At 41.9% G+C, this 26,567-nt stretch overlaps 1 protein-coding gene and 2 non-coding genes across 3 annotated transcripts in view; 2 read left to right on the top strand and 1 right to left on the bottom strand.

Moving 5' to 3' along the window:
• The window catches only part of tln1 (talin 1), a 157,620-nt gene that overhangs the window by 98,706 nt on the left and 32,347 nt on the right, over window positions 1-26,567 (bottom strand). The window contains exon 2 of the mRNA XM_042335651.1: window positions 7,362-7,462. The gene's annotated coding sequence lies outside the window, so the exon portion shown is untranslated. The remainder of the gene's footprint in view (window positions 1-7,361; window positions 7,463-26,567) is intronic.
• trnae-cuc lies at window positions 449-520 on the top strand. Its single transcript has one exon. It is a non-coding gene; the product is annotated as a tRNA-Glu (tRNA).
• Window positions 25,553-25,624, top strand: trnav-cac. Its single transcript has one exon. It is a non-coding gene; the product is annotated as a tRNA-Val (tRNA).

Here is a 26,567-nt window from a genome sequence, read left to right on the forward strand (position 1 = left end):
ACTTAGCGTCGTTTTTCACATATAAAATCTTATTTACCTCTGCCAGATCCTCTCTGAAACATGCCTATTCTAAGCTGAAGAGCTCTGGAACAGGCCTTCAGAAAAGGCAGCTGTATCATGTGGCGGACACCAGAGCCGTACACTGTGCAAAGACCTGTCCAGCTTGAGTTTGACTTCTTGGGATCGGAACTCAACTAATTGGCAGTTAAGACGAGCATCCTGCTTGTCTTGGTTTTTGCTGCCTCACAGTAATGAGCCACTCAAGATAACAACAGGACTTACATTTGGTATAGCATCTTTCATACCAGGAGGATGTCCCAAACTGCTTCTCAGGATATACTGAGAAGTGCAGTGACTGTGTGTTTTGTGGGTAAACACTGGATAAGTTCTATCCCATCTCTGGATTACAGGCGTTTCCTATTTTTATTTCCTATACGCAATACCTTGGAGTCCTGTAGCTCAGTGGTTAGAGCACTCGCCTCTCAAGCGAGAGACCTGGGTTCGATTCCCAGCAGGGTGAAACTCTGGGCAAATTTCCTTACTCCAAACGTCTAATAATAATCCCTCAAGAAAAAAATAATAAATTGGTCACTTCAATCCACGACTGTTTGTGGGACACTGCTGTGCGCAATTGGCTGCCGCGTTTCGCCCACAAATATACAGTCAATTAATTTTACAGTCCATTCTGTGAAGCGCTTTGAGACGTCTAGAAGACGTGAAAAGCACTATATCAAATGCAAGGATTATTATTATTATTACCTTGCATTTACCAATATTCAACTTCGATCATCATTTGCCAGTTTCTGCCCACATGCATAGCTGATCTTTCACCTTTTCTTTGTAAGACCTTTGCTGTCTCTTTAGATTTTACAAAAAGTCCCCGCAAAAAGTGGTGTCATCTACAAATTCTGCTTCCTTGTATGGGGTCAGAGACATCAGCTCGTTTGAATGTCACCATTTTGTAAATCATTTAAGAGTTCAAATTAAACAACAGCCCCTACAAAGACATTGGTCAATCTCACCTTCAAATGCAAGTGCCTGGTTCCTGCTGAGTAGTTGTTAAGCAACTTCATTTGAAAGAATTCCTGGATTAGGAGGCTGCTCTATTCTCACTCTGCAAACAGGCTCACAAGCGTGGAGGCGAATTTTAAGGGACTTCTTTATGTACTACTCAAGGAGTCCTATGCCATCTGTGTCCGTGGCAACCTCTTGAATACCAGAATTGTTCTGATACAAACAGCTTTTTCAGTGGCGTTACACATTTGAAATTCATTAGACACCGACGTGTGGCATTAGTTATCGAGCAGGACAGAGTGAATAAGAGCTTCAAACCTTGAATAAATTAAACAAGTGGCTCTCTATTGGAGGCAATTACAGCAAGTACTTTACTACATGATCTATACTGCTCAGAATCACAATTTAAAGAGACAAAACATCTGTACCAATGAGAAGCATTAACCAGGAAACCTATTTGGCGAGACACAGAAATTCCCATTGTGACTGGTCACCCTCCGTAAAACAAAGCAAAGATTTAAGATTTAAAAATATTGACACAGCCCTGCAGAAAAATAAAATTGAAAGTTTGTGTGATAGAAGACCCCGCAAATTGTAACCTTTTTTTAAACTGGTTAAGCGGAGGCTACATTTGGTCTTGTCTCTGAAGATTGATTTTGAAAGTTAACGTGGAGGAAATGGCTGTGGTTAAATGCAATGTTGCTTAATTACCCAAGCAGAAGAATCATTTATTTTGTCTAACAATTATCTTTCGTTCATTTTCCCTGATAGTGGAAATCTGGAGCTCTCTCCCCCAAAAGTCTATGGATGCTGGATCAATTGGATTTTTCATCACTGAAGTGGATAGATTTTTGTTAGGTAAGGGTATCAAGGGATGTGGAGCAAAGGCGGGTAAATGGAGTTGAGGTACAAATCAGCCATGATAATAATAATAATAATAATAATAATAATAATAATAATAATAATAATCCTTGCATTTGATATAGCGCTTTTCATGTCGGGAGGACGTCCCAAAGCGCTTCACAGAATATACTGTAAAGTGAATTGACTGTATATTTGTGGGCGAACGCGGCAGCCAATTGCGCACAGCAATGTCCCACAAACAGTCGTAGATTGAAAATGACCAATTTATTATTGATTTTGGTTTTGGAGGGATTATTATTAGGCTCTGTGTGGAGTAAGGAAACTTGCCCAAGATTTCGCCCTCACCTGGAATTGAACTCAGGTCTCACGTTTGCAAAACGAGTGCTCTAACCACTGAGCTACAGGACTCCACAAAGGGCTGAATGGCCTACTCTGGTTCCTATGTTCTGTTCAATTAGAAAGAGAGCTCCAAAATAAGTTTTCAGAAAATGAATAACAACCCTTGCATTTGGTATAGTGCCTTATTACGTCATTGAGACATCTCAAAGCACTTCACAGGATATATTGTAAAGTGGATTGACTATTTTGTGGGCAAATCGCGGCAGCTATACACGCCAGTTATACATGGTTATGCGTTTATACTCCTCTCTCTCCTACAATGAATGTACACTACTCCATCTCCATTGTCTTATATCACGACAGCACACAGGAATAACATTAGGAAAACATATACTTCTACAGATGGCTGATGTCGTATGTGTGTGAGCACATACAGCGATTGGCAGAAGGTTATTTGACCTTAAAGTGAGGGATAAAAATAAAAATTAAGCTCGACCCTGTCCTCACCCACATCCGTACAGATGTATTTTCCTGGATTGTGATCAGGAGCAGGAATCCTAGTCCATTTTCTAGGTTACCCGATAGTTAAGTGCCTACATTGCCTGTTGCACATTTATTAGAGCTCCATTTATCCAAAGTTTTCTGATCTGTTAAAGAGATGGATATGTGATGAGTTCATTAGTCACATTTAAGAAAAACAAGCACCCAATTTCAGAAAGCTGTGATAATGTGGCCTTTTAATGACTCCCACACGATGCAATGCAAGGCAGGATATTATTTTTACAGTTGTTCAAAGTTCACGACTTCCAACAAACTTTTGTTGAACTAAGACTTACTTAAAATCCTACTTGTTCAACCAATTAAAGGGGAAATGAAATTGAGATGAAGAACTTTTTATTCAAGTACTCTGACTAGGAATGGAGAAAATAAAATTCTCTACAGCGATTTAATGTGCCACTAATCATCCTCACGCTGGTTTGGAGTTGCCTCACTTGTATCAGAGATCACTGAGTACAGGACTAAGTATTTGAGTTTCACTCACTTTTTAGGAAAGCCTGAAACACAATTGGTCTTCATAGCTTCCTGTGGGACATTGTTGTTCGCAGATTGCCTGGCCGTTACCCTACAAATACACAGTCACTACGCTTTACAGCAAATTGTTGTGAAGTACTTCAACGAAGTGAGAAGGCATCATGTGAAATGCAAGGACTAATAAGTTATGCAGGTGTTATTTTCCTTCTAATTCTGGTCGGAGTATCTTGAATGAAACGCACTCCTTATTGACTTTACGTCCCCTTTAAGTGAGCTTTTCAAGTGCAGTATATTATGAACTTTGGAATTCCTTTATTCAGAGGTTTGGCACGAGTTCAAACTTCAGGTGCTGCTCAATCTTTTTCATTGTGGACAGGTCGGAAATCAATACAAACAAATTCAGCAAAACCAGATGCTTTGGTCCCACGGACTACATACATTGGGTTTAAACAACAACAACATTATATTTGTATAGCGCCTTTCACGTGGGGAGGACGTCCCAAAGCGCTGGACAATCACTGTTTCGGACCCGAGCTGGGGGTTGGGATTGGGTTGGGAGGTTGGAGGGCAGGGGGAGAAGGAAGGAGGCTGAACGAAGGCACGATCGAAGAGGAGTGCCTTGAGGTGGTGCGGGGGCTAGAGGAGAAACAATTTGCGGAGATGAAGTGGAGGAGGTGCGAGAGGTAGGATCTGAAACTTTCAAGGACAGAACCATGAAGGTTAAGGTGGGAGGAGAGACGGTGGAGGAGGATAGAGTGGTCAACGGTATCGAAGTAAGTCTTAGTTCAACAGTTTGTTGGAAGTCGTGAGCTTTGAACAACTGTACAAATAATATCCTGTCTTGCATTGCATCGTCTGGGAGTCATTAAAAGGCCAATTATCACAGCTTTCTGAAATTGGGTGCTCGTTTTTCTTAAATGTGACTAATGAACTCGTCACATATCCATCTCTTTAATAGAGCAGAGAACGTTGCATAAATGGAGCTCTAATAAATGTGCAACAGGCAATGTAGGCACTTAACTGTTGGGTACAGGGGGCACTGTAGAAAATGGTGATGGAGATGGAGTAGTGTATATTCTCTTGTGGGAGAGAGAGGAGTATGACTGCATAACAATGTATAACTGGCTGCCGCGATTTGCCCAAGAATCAATCCACTTTACAGTATATCCTGTGAAGAGATAAAGGAGGAGAAGGAGGCAGAGGGAGCCACCAAAAGAGGGTTTTGAGACGTGCCTTGAAGGAGGCAAGGGAGGGGGCAAAGCAAAGAAAATGTGAGATGGAGTTCCAAACCAGGAGAGGCTGAAGGCTGGTCGATGGTGGAGCGGGCTCAGCGGGCGATGTTGAGCAGACCACAGCCTGCTGAACAGAGGGAGCGGACAGGTTGATATGGTGTCAGCAGGTCACAGAGGTAGGAAGGAGCAAGGCCATGGAGGGCCTTGAAAGCGAGGATTTTGCACTCTATCCTCTGGGGGAATGGGTGTCATTGGAGCCGGGCGAGGGATATGCTGAGACTATATTTGTAGGTACACAGCATGTCCCACAAACAGCCATGAAGTAGATGACCAATTTTATCTGGAGGACGATTGACCAGGACATCTGGAGAAACTCCCTTCTCTTTTTGAATAGTGACACAAGATGTTTAATAGTGACCCTCCATTCAACGTGGAGTCCTGTAGCTCAGTGGTTAGAGCACTGGCTTTGCAAGCGAGAGACCTGAGTTCAATTCCAGGCAGGGCGAAACCTTGGGCAAGTTTCCTTACTCCACACAGAGCCTAATAATAATTCCTCCAAAACCAAAAACAATAATAAATTGATCATTTTCAATCTACGACTGTTTGTGGGACATTGCTGTGCGCAATTGGCTGCCGCGTTCGCCCACAAATATACAGTCAATTCACTTTACAGTGTGTTCTATGAAGCGCTTTGGGACGTCCTCCCGACGTGAAAAGCGCTATATCAAATGCAAGGATTATTATTATTATAACATCTCATACAAAAGACATCAGACAATTCAATGCTGCCCACAAAACTGCATTGGAGTGTCAGCCTGGACTGCGAGTCCCAACAAAAGACTTGAGTGTTTGCCGACTGAGGCAAGCTGACAACTAACAAACATATAGCCAAGTGTAACCGCAGCAAATTAAAGAAATATTTTCAAACATGCATCACAAAGAGGGAGAGAAGAAACCAACAATGAATCGAATTAAAACTATTTAAAGAAAGAATAAATCGTTTGGGTTTATGTGCAGAACCAGAAAATAAAAGTCCATCCTCCGCAATGTCAACCGTTTTTAAACGCGACATCAAAGTAAAACTTGTCTTGGCATTTCATCGTGACACGCACTGCTGGCAAGATCAAATATCCAAAGAGAAAATAGGCGACAGTAAACAAAATGAAGCAAAGCAAACCAATAAGACAAACTCCAGATGCAAGGAAGAGACTGCTGGCTCAAATTAATAATTTTCTCATTTCCTGAAGAAAGATTAGACCTTCCAGAATATGATTTATGAAGCATTCAACTTCAATTTAATAGATCATTCCTCCAATGGAAATAATACAAGCCAACAATATCATTGTATCAACACTGAAAGTTCGGAGGGAAATAGAAAGCCGAAATTATTTGAGACAATCAAGGGAGGAAAGTGATTCTGCAGAGTTTGCAAATTTATAGTGCTCACATTTCACTTTTGTCACATTTATGTATTAAGTGAATTACATACAACAAGGCTCCTCAAATGTCTGCTTACCCAGAAAACGCACAGTCACTACACTTTACAGTATATCCTGTGAAGTGCTTTGGAACAACCTCCTGAAGTGAAAGAAGCTACACCAAATGTAAGGATTATTATTACTACAACACTAGCCTGAAGTCAATGTAAGCAAACTTGAAATACTGAGATAGGATTGTTCTTTTTCACTACACCACAAACAGTTGCCTCAATAACAAGGTCCATTGTAGCCGCCAAACAAAAATGTCATTCCTCAAAAGAGATACCAAAACTCGAAGCAAAATATCCTCTTTGTTGCCAGGCATTCCAGAGGGAATCTCATCTTCTAATTTGATCCAATTTTCTTAGCAATCTAATCAGTATCAAAAGCTATCAATTCACTAAATTATACATTACTGTCTCTCCCTCCCAACATGGTTCGGTCAACCAAATGGAACAAAGGTAAAGCCACAAGTTGGTGAAGGTTTACCTAACCAAACCACAGTACTGGATTTCTTAAACAAAACAGTCAGATGATAGGAGGACAATATTATTGCCCCGAAAAATAAAAGTAAAAGCCAACTGCACTCAGCATTGCTAACCTCAAAAAACATTTTAATGCTGCACTAATTCTCCAAATGAGGTGACCTTGATGAGATCAAGTTGGGAAAGAACTGGAGACCGTCAACATTAGCAATTCTAACTCTGAATGCGATTTATATTGCGTGTTTCACATCAGGAGGACATCCCATGCACTTAATACTGGCTTAGCATGCGAGGTGGTGCTGGGAGTCATTATATATAACAAGGTACAGCTACTATACTACTGTATAAAGCATTCTGTAGAGTGTACTATACATCTATATGCAGAAGGTTATTATAGTGAATGCTAAATCTACTGTATTAATATTCCCTACTTTTCTCATGTTCTCTTTTCCTCACATTCCCTCCCCCCACAATAGAATCATAACTTTACAATAAATTCAATTTAAAATCCACATTTTTTTCCTTTTGGGAGAGGGGAGGGAAGGGGGGGGGAAGAAAGGAAGAAAAAAGGTTACATTCTTGAAATGGCTTTGACATCCTGAGTAACTCGGTTTCACATGATTTATGACTATCAAATAGGTAATTTAATTTATCCGCTGCAAGAGTAAATGTTAACTAAGAAACTGCAGATGGGACTCTAAAGAAATGTTTACTAGAATCATAAGCAGATACTGCAAGTCAGGGAATGAGCTGCTGTTATCTGGAGTATCAATGCAATGTTACAAAATACAAGTGTTACATTCCAAAAATATGGACAAAAAGTAGCATTAAGAAACAGGTCAATAAGCACAACAGGTCATTCACATACATCAGAACACTGTAACAAGGATTGCCATTGGAGCAATCTGCAGCCTTACCTGAAGGGAACAAACTTTGCTCGGAGTGAGTTTCCCCCCCTTCCTGTCAACTCTGAGTCTTTTTGGTCAAGAATTGAGTCAGATCTCTCCAGCTGCAGCACCTGAACAAATTGGAAAACAATAATACATTAACGTTGGAAAGACGCACTAAAACTTCCGATTTCTTCACAAAGCATTGAGAATTTAAGAGGAACTACTTAACGAAGAGGGTAGTGGAATTGTGTAACTCGCTATCAGAAGCAACAGTTGAATCAGATTGTGTAGATGCATTCAAGAGGAAGCTAGGGCTTCACATGAAGGAGGTGGTAGAAGATGTGTGTGGGAGAGAGTGAGTGGGTGAAGACTTGCGTGGAGTATAAACTGACATGGACTAGTTGGCCTGAGTGGCCTCAGTGTTCTGATGTATGTGAGTGACCTGTTTCTGCGCTGTACATTCTTTGTAAAGTCCAAGTACAACTCTGCAAGTTTGGCGCGTTCAAATTCACCCAGACCACACAGTGCCATCCTCATGTGGGTAAAATGAAAGATCTAACAGTTTTATTGGTGACCTTCGAGATCTCCTAGAAGCAGTTTGGCTTCTCCATCTCTACAATTATTACAGCGCTTGCATGAAGAACGAATGGTTTGGGGAACCAGTATTCAATAATATCTTGTTGAAGACAGGTGTCCCAAACTAAATGCAATATCCCAAATTGAGCCTCATCGATCCTTGACACATGGACAGGATAATCTGTTCCCATTTACAACTTCACTATAAACTGGAGCAATTGATTAGCCTGACTGATGCTGTCAAACAATTTAGCAAATTTTCAAATATTGTTGCACTTTCTTTTATAAAAGACACAAACGATTTTTTTTGCAATTTGTTGTACATTTCCAGCACAGCAGAAAGCTTGATTGTCATACTCACAAAGACGGTTGTACAATAATGCACTGAAGTTATTATGTAATCACATCAAGCAATGATATATACAGTACATTCATCACCTGCAATAGTGTAGTATTTGATAAAAACAATAGCTCCATCAAGCTAGGTTTTCATTTCCCAAATAGCAGCCCTGATGATTGCTGGCTGGTCCCTGGTTGAAACTGACCATCCCTTTGACAAGTTCAAATAAAGACTTCACACTGCCGTTCATGACACAGAGGCATCATGATTGAAATCCACTTCCGCTTAATGCAACATCTCTTTCACCACAAGTAGCAGGATGAACTTTGGCTGCTGAGCTCCAACTTTGCCTCTAACAGTTACAATTTCTTCACCTTCCAAACACTTTAAACAGGTCTATCTAGCTCAGCGGTGTGAGCACTTTATACCAACCTACAAGCGACTCAAAGTCACCCGATCCTAGGAAGATCAGTTATGCAATGGTCATTTATAGTTGGACCCCCTTATAATGGGATGCTTCAGGTCTCCTTAAAAAAAACTTGCGATACAAAGGAATCACTATAAAAATGGTCACCGGTCAGTGATTCTATGTCATCAGGACATCACTTCCTGTGTGCTGTGGTACAACAATGTCAACTTTCGCCAGATCTAGCAAATCTACTTTAATCAAACAAAATCCTCTCTTTACACCCTAGCTTCCCTCTTTAATTGTCTTTCACTGTTCATGCATTGGTCCTCCTTGGCAATATTGCTCATTCTCAGGTATTAAGTGCACTGCACCTACACAGTGTTGCCTAAGTATCTTTTCCCGAAAAGTTGGCATGAGGTATTTATATCTTCTACCCTATTAAGATGGACACAGAATGGTTTAATTCCCCAAAGGGCAAAAAAACAATACTGTATCATGCCTCATACCAGTCTAGGCACAGTGAGCAGAACTGTCTAATCCTGCGGTGCAGGAGCTCCAGGGTTATGCAACCGCATCTGAGAACCATTTACAGTGGTCCACAGTCCTCTTTAACTCTGGTGCTTCACTGGAGGTTCATTACAATTAAAATGAGCTCCGAACTACTCCCTCCAAGCAAAACCCTCATGTTGGCCTTGCTGTACAAGGATTACATCAGTTAAAAACAGTACTTAATTTGCAGCATTTTAAAAACATTAATTCTGCACCACAATAAACATGACCGCGCCCATCCCTCCCCTCCCCCGTAATTTTATTGCAAATTGCATGAAGGAAAATGACATTAAAAATCAGAGGGTTAAGAATGTTCAGGAAGGCCCTGCTGGATTCCTCAAACAAGATGTTGCTAACATAGCATCTGGTATTAGAAACACTGCATCCAATTTCTGAAAATGAAACACAGATGTTTGACCGCTCTTTCAGCTGGTTTAAACCAAAGCCGTGGGGGGGAGGGGAGGAAGGAGATAGAGAAGCATTGCAGCAAATCTAACATTGGAATTTTCAACCCCCTCAACAAATGTGCAACTCACAGACAGGGAGCTGGGATCATTGCCCAATTCATTCCAATGAAACTAAAACCACGAATGGCAAGAATTGTCAGCTTGCCTTTTTTTTGGTCTGACACGCGGAAACCCATCACCACGTACCCATATCAAGCTGAGAATTCTATGCATCCAACCTACGTACGGAGATCCCAGAGATAGATTGTTGGAATGGAATGCACTCTCTCTCCCTGGAGGGACGCACGCTGCTTGCCTAATTCCACAGAGTATTAAGCACAGGTTGACAAGAGCCAAGGCTTGGGGACCTCAGAGTGTACGTTGGGGTACTGCTGGAGTCTAACCATTAGCTTTCCATTGATATTGCTGTCTGGCAAGTTTTCCCACTGCTTGTCCAGCTAGGACCACCAGACCCGTTAGGGCTTCAGCTTGCAGGTTTTACAGGAGCTGAGTGGGAGGATTCCCTGTCCCCAGTGACTGGTCTGCCCTTCCGCATGGGAAACTTGCGTCTCGCTTGCTGCAGAAATCCAATCCGTTCCTTCGTGAACCTTTTACTCTACAATAATTTTCAACGTCTAAATTACAGGGCATTTTGCAAAAACAAGTCTGTAATCAGCCGGCAGCTCGCATTGCAACCGAACATTTAATTTATAATACTCTAAACATCAAGTCTCAGAAGTAACATACACCATTATTAAGATGGGTGTGGCTTTACAAAGGCAGATTCCAAAACCATGTAGAGCCACTGTGTAAAGCTAAGGCCCAATAAACCATAATACACAGGAAGTGCAGCATGCAACAACATTTGTATAACGCCTTTCACGTCCCAAGGCACTGGACATTCAGGGATTTGGAAATGAATTGGGGGTTGGGATCAAGACGCGTGGAGGGCAGGGAGAGGAGACCAAAGGCACGAGGAAAAGGTCTTGAGATGTGCCTCGAAGGAGGCAAGTATATACAATATACACAGTCCTTACACTTTACAGTATATCCTGTGAAGCTCTTTAAGGCATCCTTCCGACATAAAAGGGGCTGTACCAAATGCAAGGACTGCTGTACAGCCCCTCCCCGCCCCCCGAAAATTGTACGCCAAGATTTCTAAACAAGATTTAAATGTTGAGGGTGGGGCACCAAAATATTTTCTTTCTTTTCCTTCTTCTTCACCCCACCTCTAGGGCAATGACCCCTAAAGTCGCTCAAAGCTAAAAATAACCCCTCTATAAATTCATTCATCCTACATTCCAAAAAAGGTTCAGCTGGTCAGCAACTGTACGGAGCATGACCACTCACTCAGCAATGTTAGACCAAATTAAGGGTAGCTGCCAAAACAAGCAAAGTGGCTTGGAATGTTTGGAACATACTGTGCTTTTTCAAAAATAGTTATTTTCTTTAGACAATCTGACATTTCTGTACCCGAATATCACCACAAATACGCAACTGGTGAAAGTGTCGCTTAATTGGGCAGGGCTGTGGGCACCAAGGTGGTGCTGATGCTCTCACACCTTTCATGCTGGTGTGCTGCTTGCTCACTGAGATGCTCTCAAGGAGCTACATGAAATGACTATCCTCATGTAGGGAGGGAGGTATGTGGGATTTATTCTCCTTGGGGCGTGTTAAGCAGGATCTCCTTGGAGCTGAACTGGCAATGGAATGTTGGAATCGAGCCCTCTCTGGCAGTCTCAATAGTCCGGTTCCTTAGTCAGGAGGGTCGGCAGTATTCCAAGGCATTGCTGATGACAGGACAGCCAGCCTGGCTCACTGACAGGACCAGGAAGGGCAGACCAGTCACTGGGGGCAGGGAATAAAGCCAAAGCCCTGAGGGTAGGGTGGTCCTAGCTGGACAAACAGCAGGAAAGCTTGCCAGACAGCAATATCAATGACAAGCAAATCGGTTTTAGCTGGTTAGACTTCGACAGTACCTCAACGCACACTCTGGAGTCCCCCAGCCTTGGCCATTGCCATCCTGTGCCTAATACTTTCTGGAATAAGGTAAGCAGGATGCTTCCCTCCAGGAGAGTGCGCATTCCATTCTATCAATCTATCTCCGAGATTTCCATGTGTAGTTAGGATGTATGGAATACTCAGTTTGATTTGGATACCCTGAGCATGATGGTAAGTTTCCGCATATGTCAGACCCTCTATTCACCAAAAGAGGTAAGTGGGGTGTTCTGAGTTGGCTTCGAGGTGACTTGCTTGACAAAAGAAAGTCGGAATCAAGTCAACTGTCTGTGACGATTTGGGTAGTCTGCTTCCTGAGCAAGGGTGGTCTTCAGTGCACCAAGACCTGCTGATGACTGACTGGACAGCCTGGTTCATCGGCAGAACTTGGAGATAGAAGTTTTTCTCACACAGCTTCCATCAACCCTGAAAGCCAGATCTCTAATAAGCTGGTTGAACAAGCACCAGGAAGCTTGGTAGGCAGTATTCACAATGGCAGGTCGTGAGGCACTCCATTGCACACTCCAGGGCGCTACCAGTGTGAAGGGCACTATATAAATACAAGCTGTTGTTGTTGTGGTTGTTAGCTCTAGTCAAGCTAGTTCTTTCCAGAATTAGGTGAGAAGTAGCATGCATACCTCTGGAAAGAGCTTGTGTGCTCAATTCCAGATATGCATGGAAATTTGGCATAGCAGCAAGACATTCCAGTGTGCCACATATGAAATTTCCACGTGTAGATGCCATGCACACGTGTCTCTCTTCGTCTGACCTGGGTACTTGGGCGTGGTGATGGATTTGCATGCGTGTACAGCTAACAAGAAAAATCCCAAGAGATTGTGCAGCTGCAACAAAAAAAATCTTTCGACAACTTTTTATGGGGCACGATTTCAGGCTGCTGCACCAGGGCTGAATTTGACTGAGAGGGAAATATTCCACACGACTTGCTACAATAAATAAGTACATGTATAAATAAATGATAGAAAAATAGATAACCCAGTTTGCCTACAACACCTCAAATTCTACACTGCGGGTATCGTTCTAAAATACCTATGGTCACTTCCCCCCTCGCCCTTTGCCTTGCCCCAGTGTATAACCCTGCCATTGGGCAGTGCTCACACATTATTGTGCTTTAAGGGCGCTAAAAAAATGCAAGCTGTTGTTATAGTGAACAATTCGCCTTAAAAACACACACAGTCACTACACTTGACACCAGTTAACTAAGAAGCCCTTTAAAACATTTCAACCCTACCTCAAATGCAAGCCTTGCATTAATTATGTAGGAACAAGGGAAGTACGTCTAGGTCTGTGCAAACGCCAGTGAGTTTTCAAACCGTCCAAAAAGGACTGAAATACTTAAACACAAATGGAGAAGGAAATTCCCAGATTATGACGTACACATTACATACTGACCGCTTAGGGATAAATAAAAAAAATGAGAGAAAAATGCAGACATACAATGCCGCTGAACAGCATACCAGTCATTTCCTATGTGCATTGCTTAAAAACGTACACACCCTCTGGATCACAGGCTGCCACTCTTCCTCATTACACATTCCGCAGCGCCGATTATGTGCTTCTTACTTCCCAAATGAGCAGCATGCCTGGAATGCCGGCATGGAAGCAGATTCCCTGGATGATGATTAAAGCTTGACCGCTAACAATACAGTCACTTCCTGCCTCTGCCAGCACGCCTTAAAAGGGAATCATTTGCCACTTAAGAAAAAGTATCTGTGGTGCAATGGAACAGGCTGCATAAGGAAAGCAGCACTTCACTAAGAATGCAGTAATTTCTCTCTCTCTCTCTCCACGCCCTCTCCCTCTGGCTCCCCGCAATATTGAAATGAAAAGCTTTGCAATTCAGACAGTTTTGAAGGAACGTAACAGCAATTGTGGTAAACTGGCCTTTGACAGTTAGATAAACGTAATCTCAAAGTTTTCACTATTTAATAAGTATTTAGCAACATGGCCATGAAGGGTAGTAGGTGAACTAACTGTCTTTATATTTAATAAGGGCTTTCAGCCCAGTAGAAGATTCAGCAGCAGCACGCACAGTCTCAAGACTTTTTCTTCCATCTTTCCCTTCCCCACCCTCTTCAGCTCCAATTTCCGCCCCCCCCCCCCCCAACTCCTGACATCAAACACGCTATACAAGTGTAAATTGTATTAAATAAACTGGCCACTGAATTTCAGCTGATTGCTTCCTTTATAGTCGGTTGTTCAATGTGGTACAAGCAAATGTTGATTCGTTCCAAAAAAAATTTGCTCGATGTGCAATTTTTTAAAAAGAAACTTTGCCGACTATTAACATGACGTCATTTTGTTAAGCAAAGCATTCTCAGGTTCTGACTGATTGACTGACACAGTGAATGATTTTACAAAACAATTCTCTTTAAACTATACAGTACTTTCATTTTCACTCTTGACATTTTTTTTTCCTCCTCCTAATGGCACCAACTTTTGTTAGGTTGCCCTGCACCCTCCATTGCCTTTCATTTGTGACCTTGCTGCCTCTGAGCAAAGTAATGTCATATAACCTTCAAACCTTCTTTAAATGGATATTTTTGACTGCACTTTCCCACATTTCCCCCTCGGTGCTCCCCATCATATCGTTTAAACTCACTGACACGTTCATCCTACGTGAAAGTCAAGCTGGTGTAACTGTTACATGTTCTGGAATCATTATAATACAAATCACTGTATTTGATATATTAATAATAATAATCCTTGCATTTGATATAGCGCTTTTCACGTCGGGAGGACGTCCCAAAGCAATTCACAGAACACAATGTAAAGTGAATTGACTGCATATTTGTGGGCGAACGCGGCAGCCAATTGCGCACAGCAATGTCCCACAAACAGTCGTAGATTGAAAATGACCAATTTATTATTATTTGGGGGTTTGGAGGGATTATTATTAGGCGTGTGGAGTAAGGAAACTTGCCCAAGGTTTCGCCCTCTGCCTGGAATTGAACCCAGGTCTCTCGCTTGCAAAGCGAGTGCTCTAACCACTGAGCTACAGGACTCCATGTGCCTTATCACATCGTTAAGACATCTCAAAGAGCTTCACAGAATATACTGTAAAGTGAATTGACAGTATATTTTTGTGGGTGAAACATGGCAGCCAATTGCACACAGCAGTGTCCCACAAACAGTTGTGGATTGACTGACCAATTTTTAAAGAAAATTTCCTACTTACTGCTAGGTAAACAGAGGCGTGTGGAGTAAGGAAACTTGCCCAATGTTTCACCCTCCCAGGAATCAAACCGATGTCTCTCGCTTGTGAGGCGAGTGTTCTAACCACTGAGCTGCCAAACTTCATTGCATGTTGAATTATTGCACCCCATTAATGTGCTTTTATTCCAAAGGCAACAGTCTATATGCAAGAGGAACAGCATCGCAGCTAACTATAAAAACACCCAACTCTAATAATGTCAGTCTGGATCAGGTCGTAGCACCTCTGGTGCCTTTCATGAAGGTTGTCAGTTCAAACCCAATTTCAAGACTTAGCAGTCCAATGCAATGGTGAGGGTGTGCTGCATTGCCGCAGGTGCTATCCTTCAGATGACACATTCAATCAAAATCTCTTCTGCCTGTTCCAGTGGACATTTAAGATCCTGTGGCAATATTTGAAAAGAGAAGGGAGTTTCTCCTGGTGTCCTGGCCAACAATCCCCTAAATAAAATTGGCCATTCACTCCCGTTTGTGGGACATTGCTGTGTGTAAAATACAGTCATACCACTTTTCAGTATATCCTGTCTCAACAAAAACACGATAAGACATTATCAAATGCAACGATTATTACAACACAATATATATTTTACATTTATATAGCACCTTTCACACTGGGAGGTTGTCCCAGAAATATATATGGTCTTTGTCTCACCCACTGTTCCTTGAAGCCTAGCTGTCTCCCTCAAAGGCCATTGGCATCTTCCTAACCTAACGCCTGCCACCTTTTCCTCTCCCCACCCCCAACACCCATCTGTCCTGCTTCCCATGTCCACCTGTCTGCCACCAGCTTATAAAGTCTTCCTCAAAAGTCTCGCCATTAGCAGCTGTTGTTGATTTGAGGCTGACATAAACTACACTGGGATTTGAGACATGACTACACTGAGATCCGTTAAACAGTCATGTTCAGATTTATTGGTTTTCAAATCAGAAACAAAATTCTACGAACATTTACTCTTACACGTCAACCCGAGGGACTCACGATACACATTGGATAGGATGTAAAAACAATGGGTATTTCTAGTACTGTTTTTAATATTACGTTGGACACTGCACAAAAATGCTACTTCATTCCTTTTTTACAGCTCAATCTGAAAGCATCAGTACTACTTTCGCACAATGAAAAAAAACAGACTTAAAAAGGACAGAGTCAGCAAATTCAACCATTTAAGGACAAATCTCAGATGTGAAAGTTGGTGCAGAGTGTACTTGAGTAATATCTTATCCATAATTCTGTTGCTGAAGTACTGCAAGAGAGAAATTCTGGGTGTGTGAGCATAGTTACGTGGAGACATTTGGGAGAGAGATTTGTATTATCAAGCAGAAAATATTAATTATTGAGTAATGCTGGTAAAATAAATATTGTACTTATTTTCTGGTGATCAACTGCAGACAACTCAATAGATCTGTATCAGATCATCACCCATCTGGATGCTCGAACAGGAGGCAAAGTATACCACCAACACCACAATAATTTATATTTATAGAGTGCCATTAGCATTGGGAGGACGGCTCAAAGCGCTTCACAAAGCTGATTGGGAACCTGAGCTTTAGCAGTGTGGCGCGGGGATGGGTGGAAGACAGAAGGTGGCCAAAGTGCAAATCAACAAGATGGGCCTTAAAGGCAGGTTCTAAAGCCAGGAAAGGAGGGAAGAAATACTGAGATTTAATAATATCTGAAATTCGATCTTGCATAGTTCTTCCTCTTCGACCGTGCCTTCGATCACCCTCCTTCCCCCATTTCCATCCACCCTCTCTGATCCCGACCCCCAGCTTGGGTAGGAAACCCTGGTTATCCAGACCCTTGGGACGGTCTCCCGACATGAAAGGTGCTATACAAATGTAATTTTGTTGTTGTTGAATTTGCTAACTCCCGTCCTTTTTAAGGACTATAAAGTATACACACAGATTTACAGGATGCTGACAGTCACCAGTGCACTCTAAAATCAGATCCTACTACAGTGGACAAAAGAGTGGCTCCAATTTCCACAAGTCTAAGCAGCCATTCACAGCATATTTTACATCAAATGGGCAGTTCTTTTCACTTTTCAGAGCCAGACTCTTAGGTTTATACTTGCCCCTCAGGCACGGAACCTAGCCAAACACAACAGGTTTGTGAAATTAATGCAAGATTAAAATATGCATTGGTACAAAATATTTGTTACATGGAGTTTATCCACTGTGTACGTAATTGTGAAATAAATATTTGGGTAAGGATCTCATTAGCGAGATAATATCACAAATGGGAGGCATTCTCCTCAAACATGTCTACAAGCCCAGATAGAAAACACACGCGCGCTCAGTAGCTCTGACTTTCCTTACTCTTATACAACTGAACAAAGTGTTGTAAATTGCTTATTTTTTTAAAAAAAGTTTAGGGTTTGAAATAATAATTCCAGTTGCAGATACTGTTCCTAGAGATCACTTAGTTTGATATTTCTAAAAATTGTTACCTAAAGAATGTCAAACACATAATTTATATAAAAAAACCAAAAAGTTCTGAACGTGCAAATAGCAGATATCAATAAATAATTCCGTTCTATTCTACAGTCAACAGAATGTTTCTGTGCAGAATGAAAACCCTCGAGTGCCAAACATGACATATTGAAGTTTAAAAGTCTTGAACCTTGGACCTTGTTACATACAATAGGCCAATGTGTGGGCAGATAACCAGACCCCAGTAGCTTGAACCACTGCAGTCCCACTGAAACCCCTCATTCATGATGCAACTCTCCCTCACTGCGTTCAATGCTACAGAATATCCTGTTTCAATACTTTGATTCAAACTACATTTTATTTAAAAGGAAAATAAAAATCAGATATAATATAGCACCTTTCTCGTCAAGAAGACATTTCAAAGCACTCAACACTGTTGGGTGAGGCACCCAAGATGGTGATAGAATCCAAATAGGTTGGAGAGGAGACAGAGGACCAAAAGTGCTGTCACAAAGGAACATCTTGAGAAGGACCGTGAGGAAGGGAAGGGAGGAAGCCAGTCAGAGGGACTTCGGGATTGAGTTCCAGAGAGCGGAGGCAGAATGACTGAAAGCCTGACCGACAACCGAGTTTTAGCACATAGGAAGAAATTGTAGCTTTCCTGAAGATCAGAAAAACAACAAAATTACATTTGTTTAGTGCCTTTCACGTCGAGAGGACATCCCATGACAGAATTTCGGACCCGAGTTGGTGGTCGGGATCAGTGGAGGGCAGGGGGCGAAGCAGGCAGATCAAAAGCACGGTCAAAGAGGAGGGTCTTTAGATGGGTCTTGAAGGTGGCAAGGGAGGGAGCGAGGTGGAGGGACTGCAGGATGGAGTTCCAGAAGGTGGGGGCAGAGTGGCAGAGGACCCGCCTGCCAATAGTGGGGCGAGCGAGACTATAAAACAATAACGTTTATAATATAGTATCAAGGTTTACTATGTTATGAAAACACTCCTTCCCTTTGGTTTATTTAGCTTTCACTGCAATGTAATAATAATAACAATCCTTGCATTCGATATGACACCTTATCATGTCTGCAAAACGTCTCAGAGCGCTTCATAAAATATACTGTAAAGTGAACTGAATATTTTGTGAGCAAAATGCAGCAATAGCAATATCAGGTCAATGAGACTTTCTTTAGTGACATCCATTCTCCCCCCCACCCCTTCCTCCCCAGGATATTTATTGTTCAACTTGTTGTACTGATGGTAGCTGGATTGAATGACATTGGAATTTTGAAGACGTGCTGTGCTCTCTTCAGCATCTCCTATGCTATATTTGGGGAAAGGGGAAGCAGAAGAAATAGAACTGATCCAATAATAGCTACATTTCATCACTAACATTTTCTTAAAGAAATTACAACTCTGCAAAAGAAAGCCATCATCATGGTAATGTGACTTGAGTTTCACAAAAATATTTTTACAGCATTTTTTAAAAAAAGGAAATAAAGCAATACATCTCAGCCTGGCTTTAGCCAGAAGACCCCAGTCAGCTGAAACTCCTACTAGTCAGAAAAGGAAGGAAATATGGTCGGCAACATTTACTCTGTATGTTCGTTCTAACAACGTGATGTATCTAAACATATAGTTTGAACTCGCAGATGTACCTTAAGAATTTCACAGTAGCTTCACGAAACAAGGGAACTGCTGTCTTTTTTTTAAAAATCCACTTTTTAAAAAAAAATTAGGGCTTATAGATTTTAATTCCTGGGTCAGCTTCATGGAACAACTAGCATTCAGTTTGGGCACCGTGAATAAAGTGTAAAACTCGCACAAGTCTGATCTGTATAAATCGTATAATCACCTAGGTCATACATCTGCCCCAAGTCCTGTTCAAGAGTTTGTATTCTATGCAAGTTTGACATAATAGAAACTAAAACCTGAAAGTATAAACCTGAAAGGATTGGTGACATGCACCCATTCATTCACTTTTTGTCCTCCCTTTCTCACTCCACGTTTAATTGTGTAGCTTCAACTTCATTTCACTCCCAATTTGTGGGACACTGCTGATGTGAACGACTGCTGTGTCTGTCTACAAGAACACGTCACTACACTAATAAAGATTCCTGACGTGCTTCAAAGCAGTTTCAAGATGTGGGGCTGTCAAGTTCTTCCAGATGTGTAAAAACGGCAGAAAATAATCTACCTTTAAAACAAGCACTGACTTCACAAACCAGTTAAATTTTTGAAATTCATACAGGGCTAGATTTTTTTTGGAGGGATTATTACCCCCGGGAAAGCGATCCGCCAATCGACAAATAACCAGGTTCCTACTTACTGCTTGGGTAAACAGAGGCGCGTAGAGTAAGGAAACCCGCCTAAGGTTTTGCCCCGCCTAGCAATCGAACCCGAGACAAGCAAGCAAACCACGACACTATGGGACTCCACAATCCTTGATTTTACAGCAGAGAAAGGCAGCCATTGGGCTTACCAGCACTTTGAACGGAAACAAACTCCAGATAATTCCAGTTCCACAACTCGGTCGCCGTGAATTAACACATGCTGTTTCCCAACAAAAGTGCCACTTCTTAAAAACAGTCAGTGCCCCTTTAAAATGGAACCGTGGATGGTAACCAGCTATTGCAGTGGCTGTTGAAATGTCTATAACGTAAACACAGACATACCTACCACCCACCTTATCTCTACAGGACTTGCTGCTAAACCTTTGACCACACTCTGAAAACACTGACGTGTTCGCTGACTACCAATGCAGATTGTACTTTCTGCTTCCCTTGCTTCTTCTATCTGTGAATCAAAAGGAATTGTTTACTCAGAAAATTTACACTGCATTTAGATCAGACAAAAATTAGCCCTCATGTGGGGACGGGGATTCAGACACTGAGCATCAACGTACTATCGCTATTTAAAACACATCTTCAGCACAAAAGACTGAATGGTGATCATCTCCAGACAGCTCCCCGACTTGAGTGAGAGTGAGCATTTAGAAACTTTGATATGCACATATTGGAAAGAAAGGCATCACAGATGTGTTACGAGGCACATATTGTATCACTCGGTTGCATTCTTCCTGGGTTTGCTTGCAACCGAGTGATACAGTATAAGACACTGACAAACATGGCAGACTTCCTGCCCCTAACCTCAGGATGACAAGCAGCAATATCAAAAAGTAACAGTGCTGCTGTTGCGCGACAGGGATAAACGTTCCAATGTTTGTTGGATGGGAAGAGAATCCTATTTACAATCAAATGATAGTTAAACTGCGCAACAAGTTGAGTCTGGCTCCTATCTGCAGTAACAAAGATAAACACACAAAGACGAAAGTTGCACTTTTATAGTCCTCTTATCACACCCAAACATCAGAGAGCTTTACATGAATTGTGGTGTGGAGCTGGTCATTTGCATTCATTTTGCACTCAGCGCAGTCCCACAAACCACTATTAGGTGAATTTCTGACCGAGCTGGAAAATTCACCTCCTTCCCTCCCCTCCTCCAACCTGGATAATAATAATAATCCTTGCATTTGATATAGCGCTTTTCACGTCTTCTAGACGTCCCAAAGCGCTTCACAGAATATACTGTAAAGTGAATTAACTGTATATTTATGGGCGAACGCGGCAGCCAATTGCGCACAGCAGTGTCCCACAAACAGTCATGGATTGAAAATGACCAATTTTTTATTGTTTTGTTTTTTTGGAGGGATTATTATTAGGAGTGTGGAGTAAGGAAACTTGCCCAAGGTTTCGCCCTCTGCCTGGAATTGAACTCAGGTCTCTCACTTGCAAAGCGACTGCTCTAATCACTGAACTACAGGACTCCACTGGATAGATAGGAGGGATCTCAGTTTACTGATTCAATTAGTTACAGTACTGAGTTACAAATAAAACCACTTCATCCTCTCGATTGAAGGAAACATTAAACAAATGGACGTGCGGGGTGGGGGGGAGGGGGGTGTACTCAACCTACATTTTCAGAGTCTCTGATTACAGTACAAAAAGGATATGGGTCAGCCAGGTGTCTGTCTGACACAGCAGGAAAACCATCACTTTGCCAAAAAGCATTGAAACCCGACAAAGAGCTCTGCACATTCAAGGAAATTTCAGTTTGTCAAAGCGCTTCACAGAACACGCTATAAAGTTAATTGACTGTATATTTTGTGGGCGAAACATCCAATTGTGCACAACAGCGACCCCAAACAGCTATCATTGAGTGACCAATTTTTTAAAACGGGATTATTACCCCCGGAAAAGGGATCCGCCAATCGATTAACAACTGGGTTCCTACTTTACTGCTAGGTAAACAGAAGTATGTAGACAAAGGAAACTTTCCTAATGTTTCTCCCTGCCCAGGAATCAAATCCAGGTCTCTTGTTTGCGAGGCGAGTACTCGCAAACCATTGAGCTACAGGACTCGATTCTACAGTCTAGAATAGAACATGCACAATCTTCCCTTCCTCCTCCTTCTCCTCCCCACCACCAAGGGACGGACAGACGGACGGACATTGCTTACCTGACCTTAGAAAGTGGGAGGCACAGGTTGGTGAGAGCCAAGGTTTGGGTGATATCCAGAGTGTTCACTGTGGGCACTGCTGGGAGTTTAACCAATTTAAACCGGGCAGCTTGCCATTGCAAATACTATCTAACAAGCTTCCTGTTGCTTATGCAACTATAATAATAATAATAATCCTTGCATTTGATATAGCGCTTTTCATGTCAGGAGGACATCCCAAAGCGCTTCACAGAACACACTGTAAAGTGAATTGACTGTATATTTGTGGGCGAACGCGGGAGCCAATTGCGCACAGCAATGTCCCACAAACAGTCGTAGAATGAAAATGACCAATTTATTATTATTTTTGTTTTTTGGAGGGATTATTATTAGGCTCTGTGTGGAGTAAGGAAACTTGCCTAACGTTTCGCCCTGCCTGGAATTGAACTCAGGTCTCTCGCTTGCAAAGCGAGTGCTCTAACCACTGAGCTACAGGACTAGGATTTAAAAGGATTTAAAAAAGCAACTTTAATCGATGAGGTGTTTGGTTGAAGTCTAAAGATGTATATAATAATAATAACATTTGTATTTGATGTATTTGTATTGAGATGTCTCAAAGCGCTACACAGAATTTACTGTAAAGTGAATTGAATGTACATTTTGTGAGCGAAATGCACAAGCTTCCGAAATACAGGCAGAAATATGAAGTGTTGCGAAGGCATACATTCGGGAGAGTGAAACTTGAATGCGTTTTAATCTGAACACCACAACGTCCCTGAAGGATACTAACTGCCGCCTTATATCTTGCTCTGAGTTACACAAGATGGGATTGGCTTTCAGCAAGTGTTTTTTTTGTTGTCATCACTGGCTGCCACAGTTGTCAGCAGACTTCTACTGTCAATTGCGGGTCTTGAGCTGTGTCACTAATGTACTGCTCAATCTGAACTGCAGTGATATCAAGTTATATTTCTCTGGTTACAAACAGCATAACCTTTATATATCCTGCACTGAAAAGGTTGACGATGAGCATCATGTCTGGATTGAACTCACAGTTCAGATTACTATTCAAATGAGTGGGTGAGGAGGGGGAAAAAAGGCGTGTCAGTGGAGGCAACAACAATAAATTATATTTGTATAGCGCCTTTCATATCGGGAGGACGTCCCAAGGTGCTGGACTGTTACGGATTTGGACCCAAGCTGGGGGTTGGGATTAGGGGGGGCTGGAGGGTGACCAAAGGCACAGGTGAAGAGGGTCTTGAGATAGGCTTTGAAATGCTGTTCACTGTCCAGCACCTTCGGACGTCCTCTCAATGTGAAAGGGATGTTGAAGATCCCCTGGCATTATTCAAAAAGAGAAGGTTGTTTCTCCCGGTGTCCTGGTCAATAATCCCCCAAAATAAAATTGTCACTCACTCCATGGCTGCCGCAGTTCACACAAAATATACAGTCAATTCACTTTACAGTATATCCTGTGAAGCCCTTTGAGACTTCTCAACGACATGATAAAGCGCTATATCAAATGCAAGGATTATTAAATGCATTATTGGAACTGCCTTTCTCGATCCTTAAATGGAGGTCCTAACTATCTGTTCAGGCAGAGGCTAAAGATCCTGTGACAACTGCCTCTCCCAGCTAACAATCCTCAGCTAAGTTGAAGGTTTAGAATCAAATGAGCCAAAGGGCCTTTTCTCCCCTTTGAATTTCTCTTGTGAACAAATTGAAATCTATCAGCAGGAAGCAGCATTTTTGGATACAAGTCTTATTTTCTAAACTGTTTTAGAAAAAATAATCTTTTGAAAGTGCTGCTGTTTTGACAAGACCGGACCAACAGAAGCCATGTGGATCGCAGATCCTGGAGCTCATGTTTTAAATAGTTTGCCATGACCTGCACGATCCCCTATGTTTATTGACTGAACAATTTAAATTTCCTTTCTGGTGGCTAGCCGAGCGCAAAAGAGTTTTTCATCCATTCAAGAGGGAGGGAATAAGGAGGGATACTATTCTTGCACATTTTAAGACCATCCTTAGATGGAGGCTAGGTTTTCAATTTTCCCACATTTACCCTGATATAAAAGATCCTTTGCATTTGATATATAGTGCTTTTCAGGTCGGGAGGATATATCAAAGCGCCTCACAGGATTTTCTATGAAATGCATTCTGTAAATATTAGCTCTCTCCCTGCTTCCCACTGAAGGCTACAGTTTCAATTGGGATATGGTTTCATGGATGCCAGCAGCCTCCAGTACTTTACCCCAAAAGCCTATTCTTCATACGAGAGTCTAGGCAGAGATCAACACTGAGTATCTTTTCAGAGCATCCCAGCAGAATTCATTCCCATCCTCATCAGACATCACTATGTACCTCTTCTCATTCTTTCTCTCCCTCTTCCCCCAAGCCAGCAAAAATTCTCTCTCTCTCTCACTCCCAAGCTAGCAAAATTCTACACTGCACAGCTTGAACGTGTGGTCAACGAAAATAGTGAGGGATGCCAAAAAGAAAATGATGAAGACCTGCTCTGGTTAAGTTATAGAAGTGTTGGGTGCGGGGATACATCCCAATGGTGGATGGAACTGCAACTTACAGATTTGGAGCTCACTAGTTCGAACAAATATGCTGAGTTTGCTGTTCTTAGTCGAAGCTGTGTGTGGGAGGTGGAATTGGCCCCAGCCTCTCCACGATTCAGGAGGGGGTTAAAAAACAGCAAGGGTTCATGCCCCTCATCCCTCTAATCGTATCCTCTACAGATTATTGTCAACCTTCTACCAGGTTAAAGCACCCTGGGACAAAATTTCGACATTAAGACACTTTGGAGTCCTGTAGCTCAATGGTTAGAGCACTCGCTTTGCAAGCGAGAGACCTGAGTTCAATTCCAGGCAGGGCGAAACCTTGGGCAAGTTTCCTTACTCCACACAGAGCCTAATAATAATCCCTCCAAAACCAAAAACAATAATAAATTGGTCATTTTCAATCTACGACTGTTTGTGGGACATTGCTGTGCGCAAATGGCTGCCGCATTCGCCCACAAATATACAGTCAATTCACTTTACAGTGTTCTGTGAAGCGCTTTGGGACGTCCTCCCGACGTGAAAAGCGCTATATCAAATGCAAGGATTATTATTATTATTATTATATCAATGTAAATTTGTATTGTAATTCATATTATATTGGATTCTCCTACTTTTGCTCTCCCTCTTCAGGTCTTTTACTAAATCCTAATCTCTTAAAAGCAGAACAATAGTAAGTAGTTTGACAACTAATAAGAGGTAATAAAGGAACTTCTGAACGTGAAGTAAAGGATTGCTGCCTTTCCTACTTCCACACTACTCCAGAGCACGAGCGACATTTACCGTGGATAAAGCAGGCAGCCCTGCACATTTAGTTGCTTCCTCTGTTTGTTGTGCTTTACTGAGGCATAGTTCTAAGACCAGCAATCATTTTCTCAAAAAAAAACAGGTTTCCTGAGAAAATGCACATCCCCCACAATCGAAGATGACCCAATCTGCTGAGCCCCCAACCTCATTCGACAACCTCAGCTATACAGTACTGATGTTGAGCAGGGCTGAACATCTCTCTTTGGGTGCAGGAAGGGCAACTACCTGCCAGCTTTACAGGAAGGAGGGGGGGGGCATGAAATTGCCCTTGTGTCCTCCCAACTGCAGCTTGCGTGTGGCCTGGGGACACCACAGCAAGTAGTATTGCAAATAAAAATACTATATAGAGAGTTATTCTCACCTAAACAACAGACATCTGTCCTGTAGCTCAGTGGTTAGAGCACTCGCCTCACAAGCGAGAGACCTGGGTTTGATTCCCAGCAGGGCGAAACTTTGGGCAAGTTTCCATATTCCACATGCCTTTGTTTACTGTGTGCTGAAGCTGAACTGCTGCCTGGTGCATCACACATGTTTTATAATGTAATAATAATAATCCTTGCATTTGATATAGCGCCTTATTACGCTTTTGAGACGTCTCAAAGCACTCCACAGAATATGACTTGTAAATTGACTGTGGATGAAATACGGCAGCCAATTGCGGACAGCAATGTCCCACAAGCAGTTATGGATTGAGTGACCAAATTTCTTTTAAGGGATCATTACCATCATCTGCAGTACCTTGCTTTTTGTCCACTTTACAGTATATCAAATGCAAGGATTATTATATTATTAGCATTATATTATAATAGTTAAAGCTCTCTGAACTGACTAAAACAAAAGCACACTAGACTCCTTCAAAAACAACGAAAGAAAAGATTGGTTCAGGCTCTGCACTTTCTGCCACAGTTAACCGGTTCACATTACAATCACATCAATCCACCCTTACAATTACTGCTTAAATTTACAACAGGGCTTAGGAGTCAACATTGGGACAATTACAGAAAAATCAATCTTCCACAGACTGTGTTAGTGAAGTGTAACCCACCTGCTCCACCCTCTCTCTCTCCTCCTGCCCCAGTAAAGAAAGGTCTTGGGACATCTATCAAACGCTAGTGTAAGGTGTGTATCTGCATGGCTACTGTGTTTCACTTTTCATAACATAATAACCTCAAAAAGGTCACCATCCCAAACCCACCATCCCCTTCTCTCCAAATGGCCTGGGTAGTTGTACAAATTTATCTTTGCCAGATTTAAATTTATTTAAACTAGTTTATTATAAACGCATCATTCAGCAAAATAATAAAATATCTTTTTTTTAAATATATATATTTCGACCCCTTTGATCAATAAATATGATGAAAGGTTCAAGTTCTGGATGTTCAGGGCCTTTAT

Source organism: Callorhinchus milii, unplaced genomic scaffold, assembly GCF_018977255.1.
Source record: "Callorhinchus milii isolate IMCB2004 unplaced genomic scaffold, IMCB_Cmil_1.0 Scaffold1, whole genome shotgun sequence".
NCBI lineage: Eukaryota > Metazoa > Chordata > Chondrichthyes > Chimaeriformes > Callorhinchidae > Callorhinchus > Callorhinchus milii.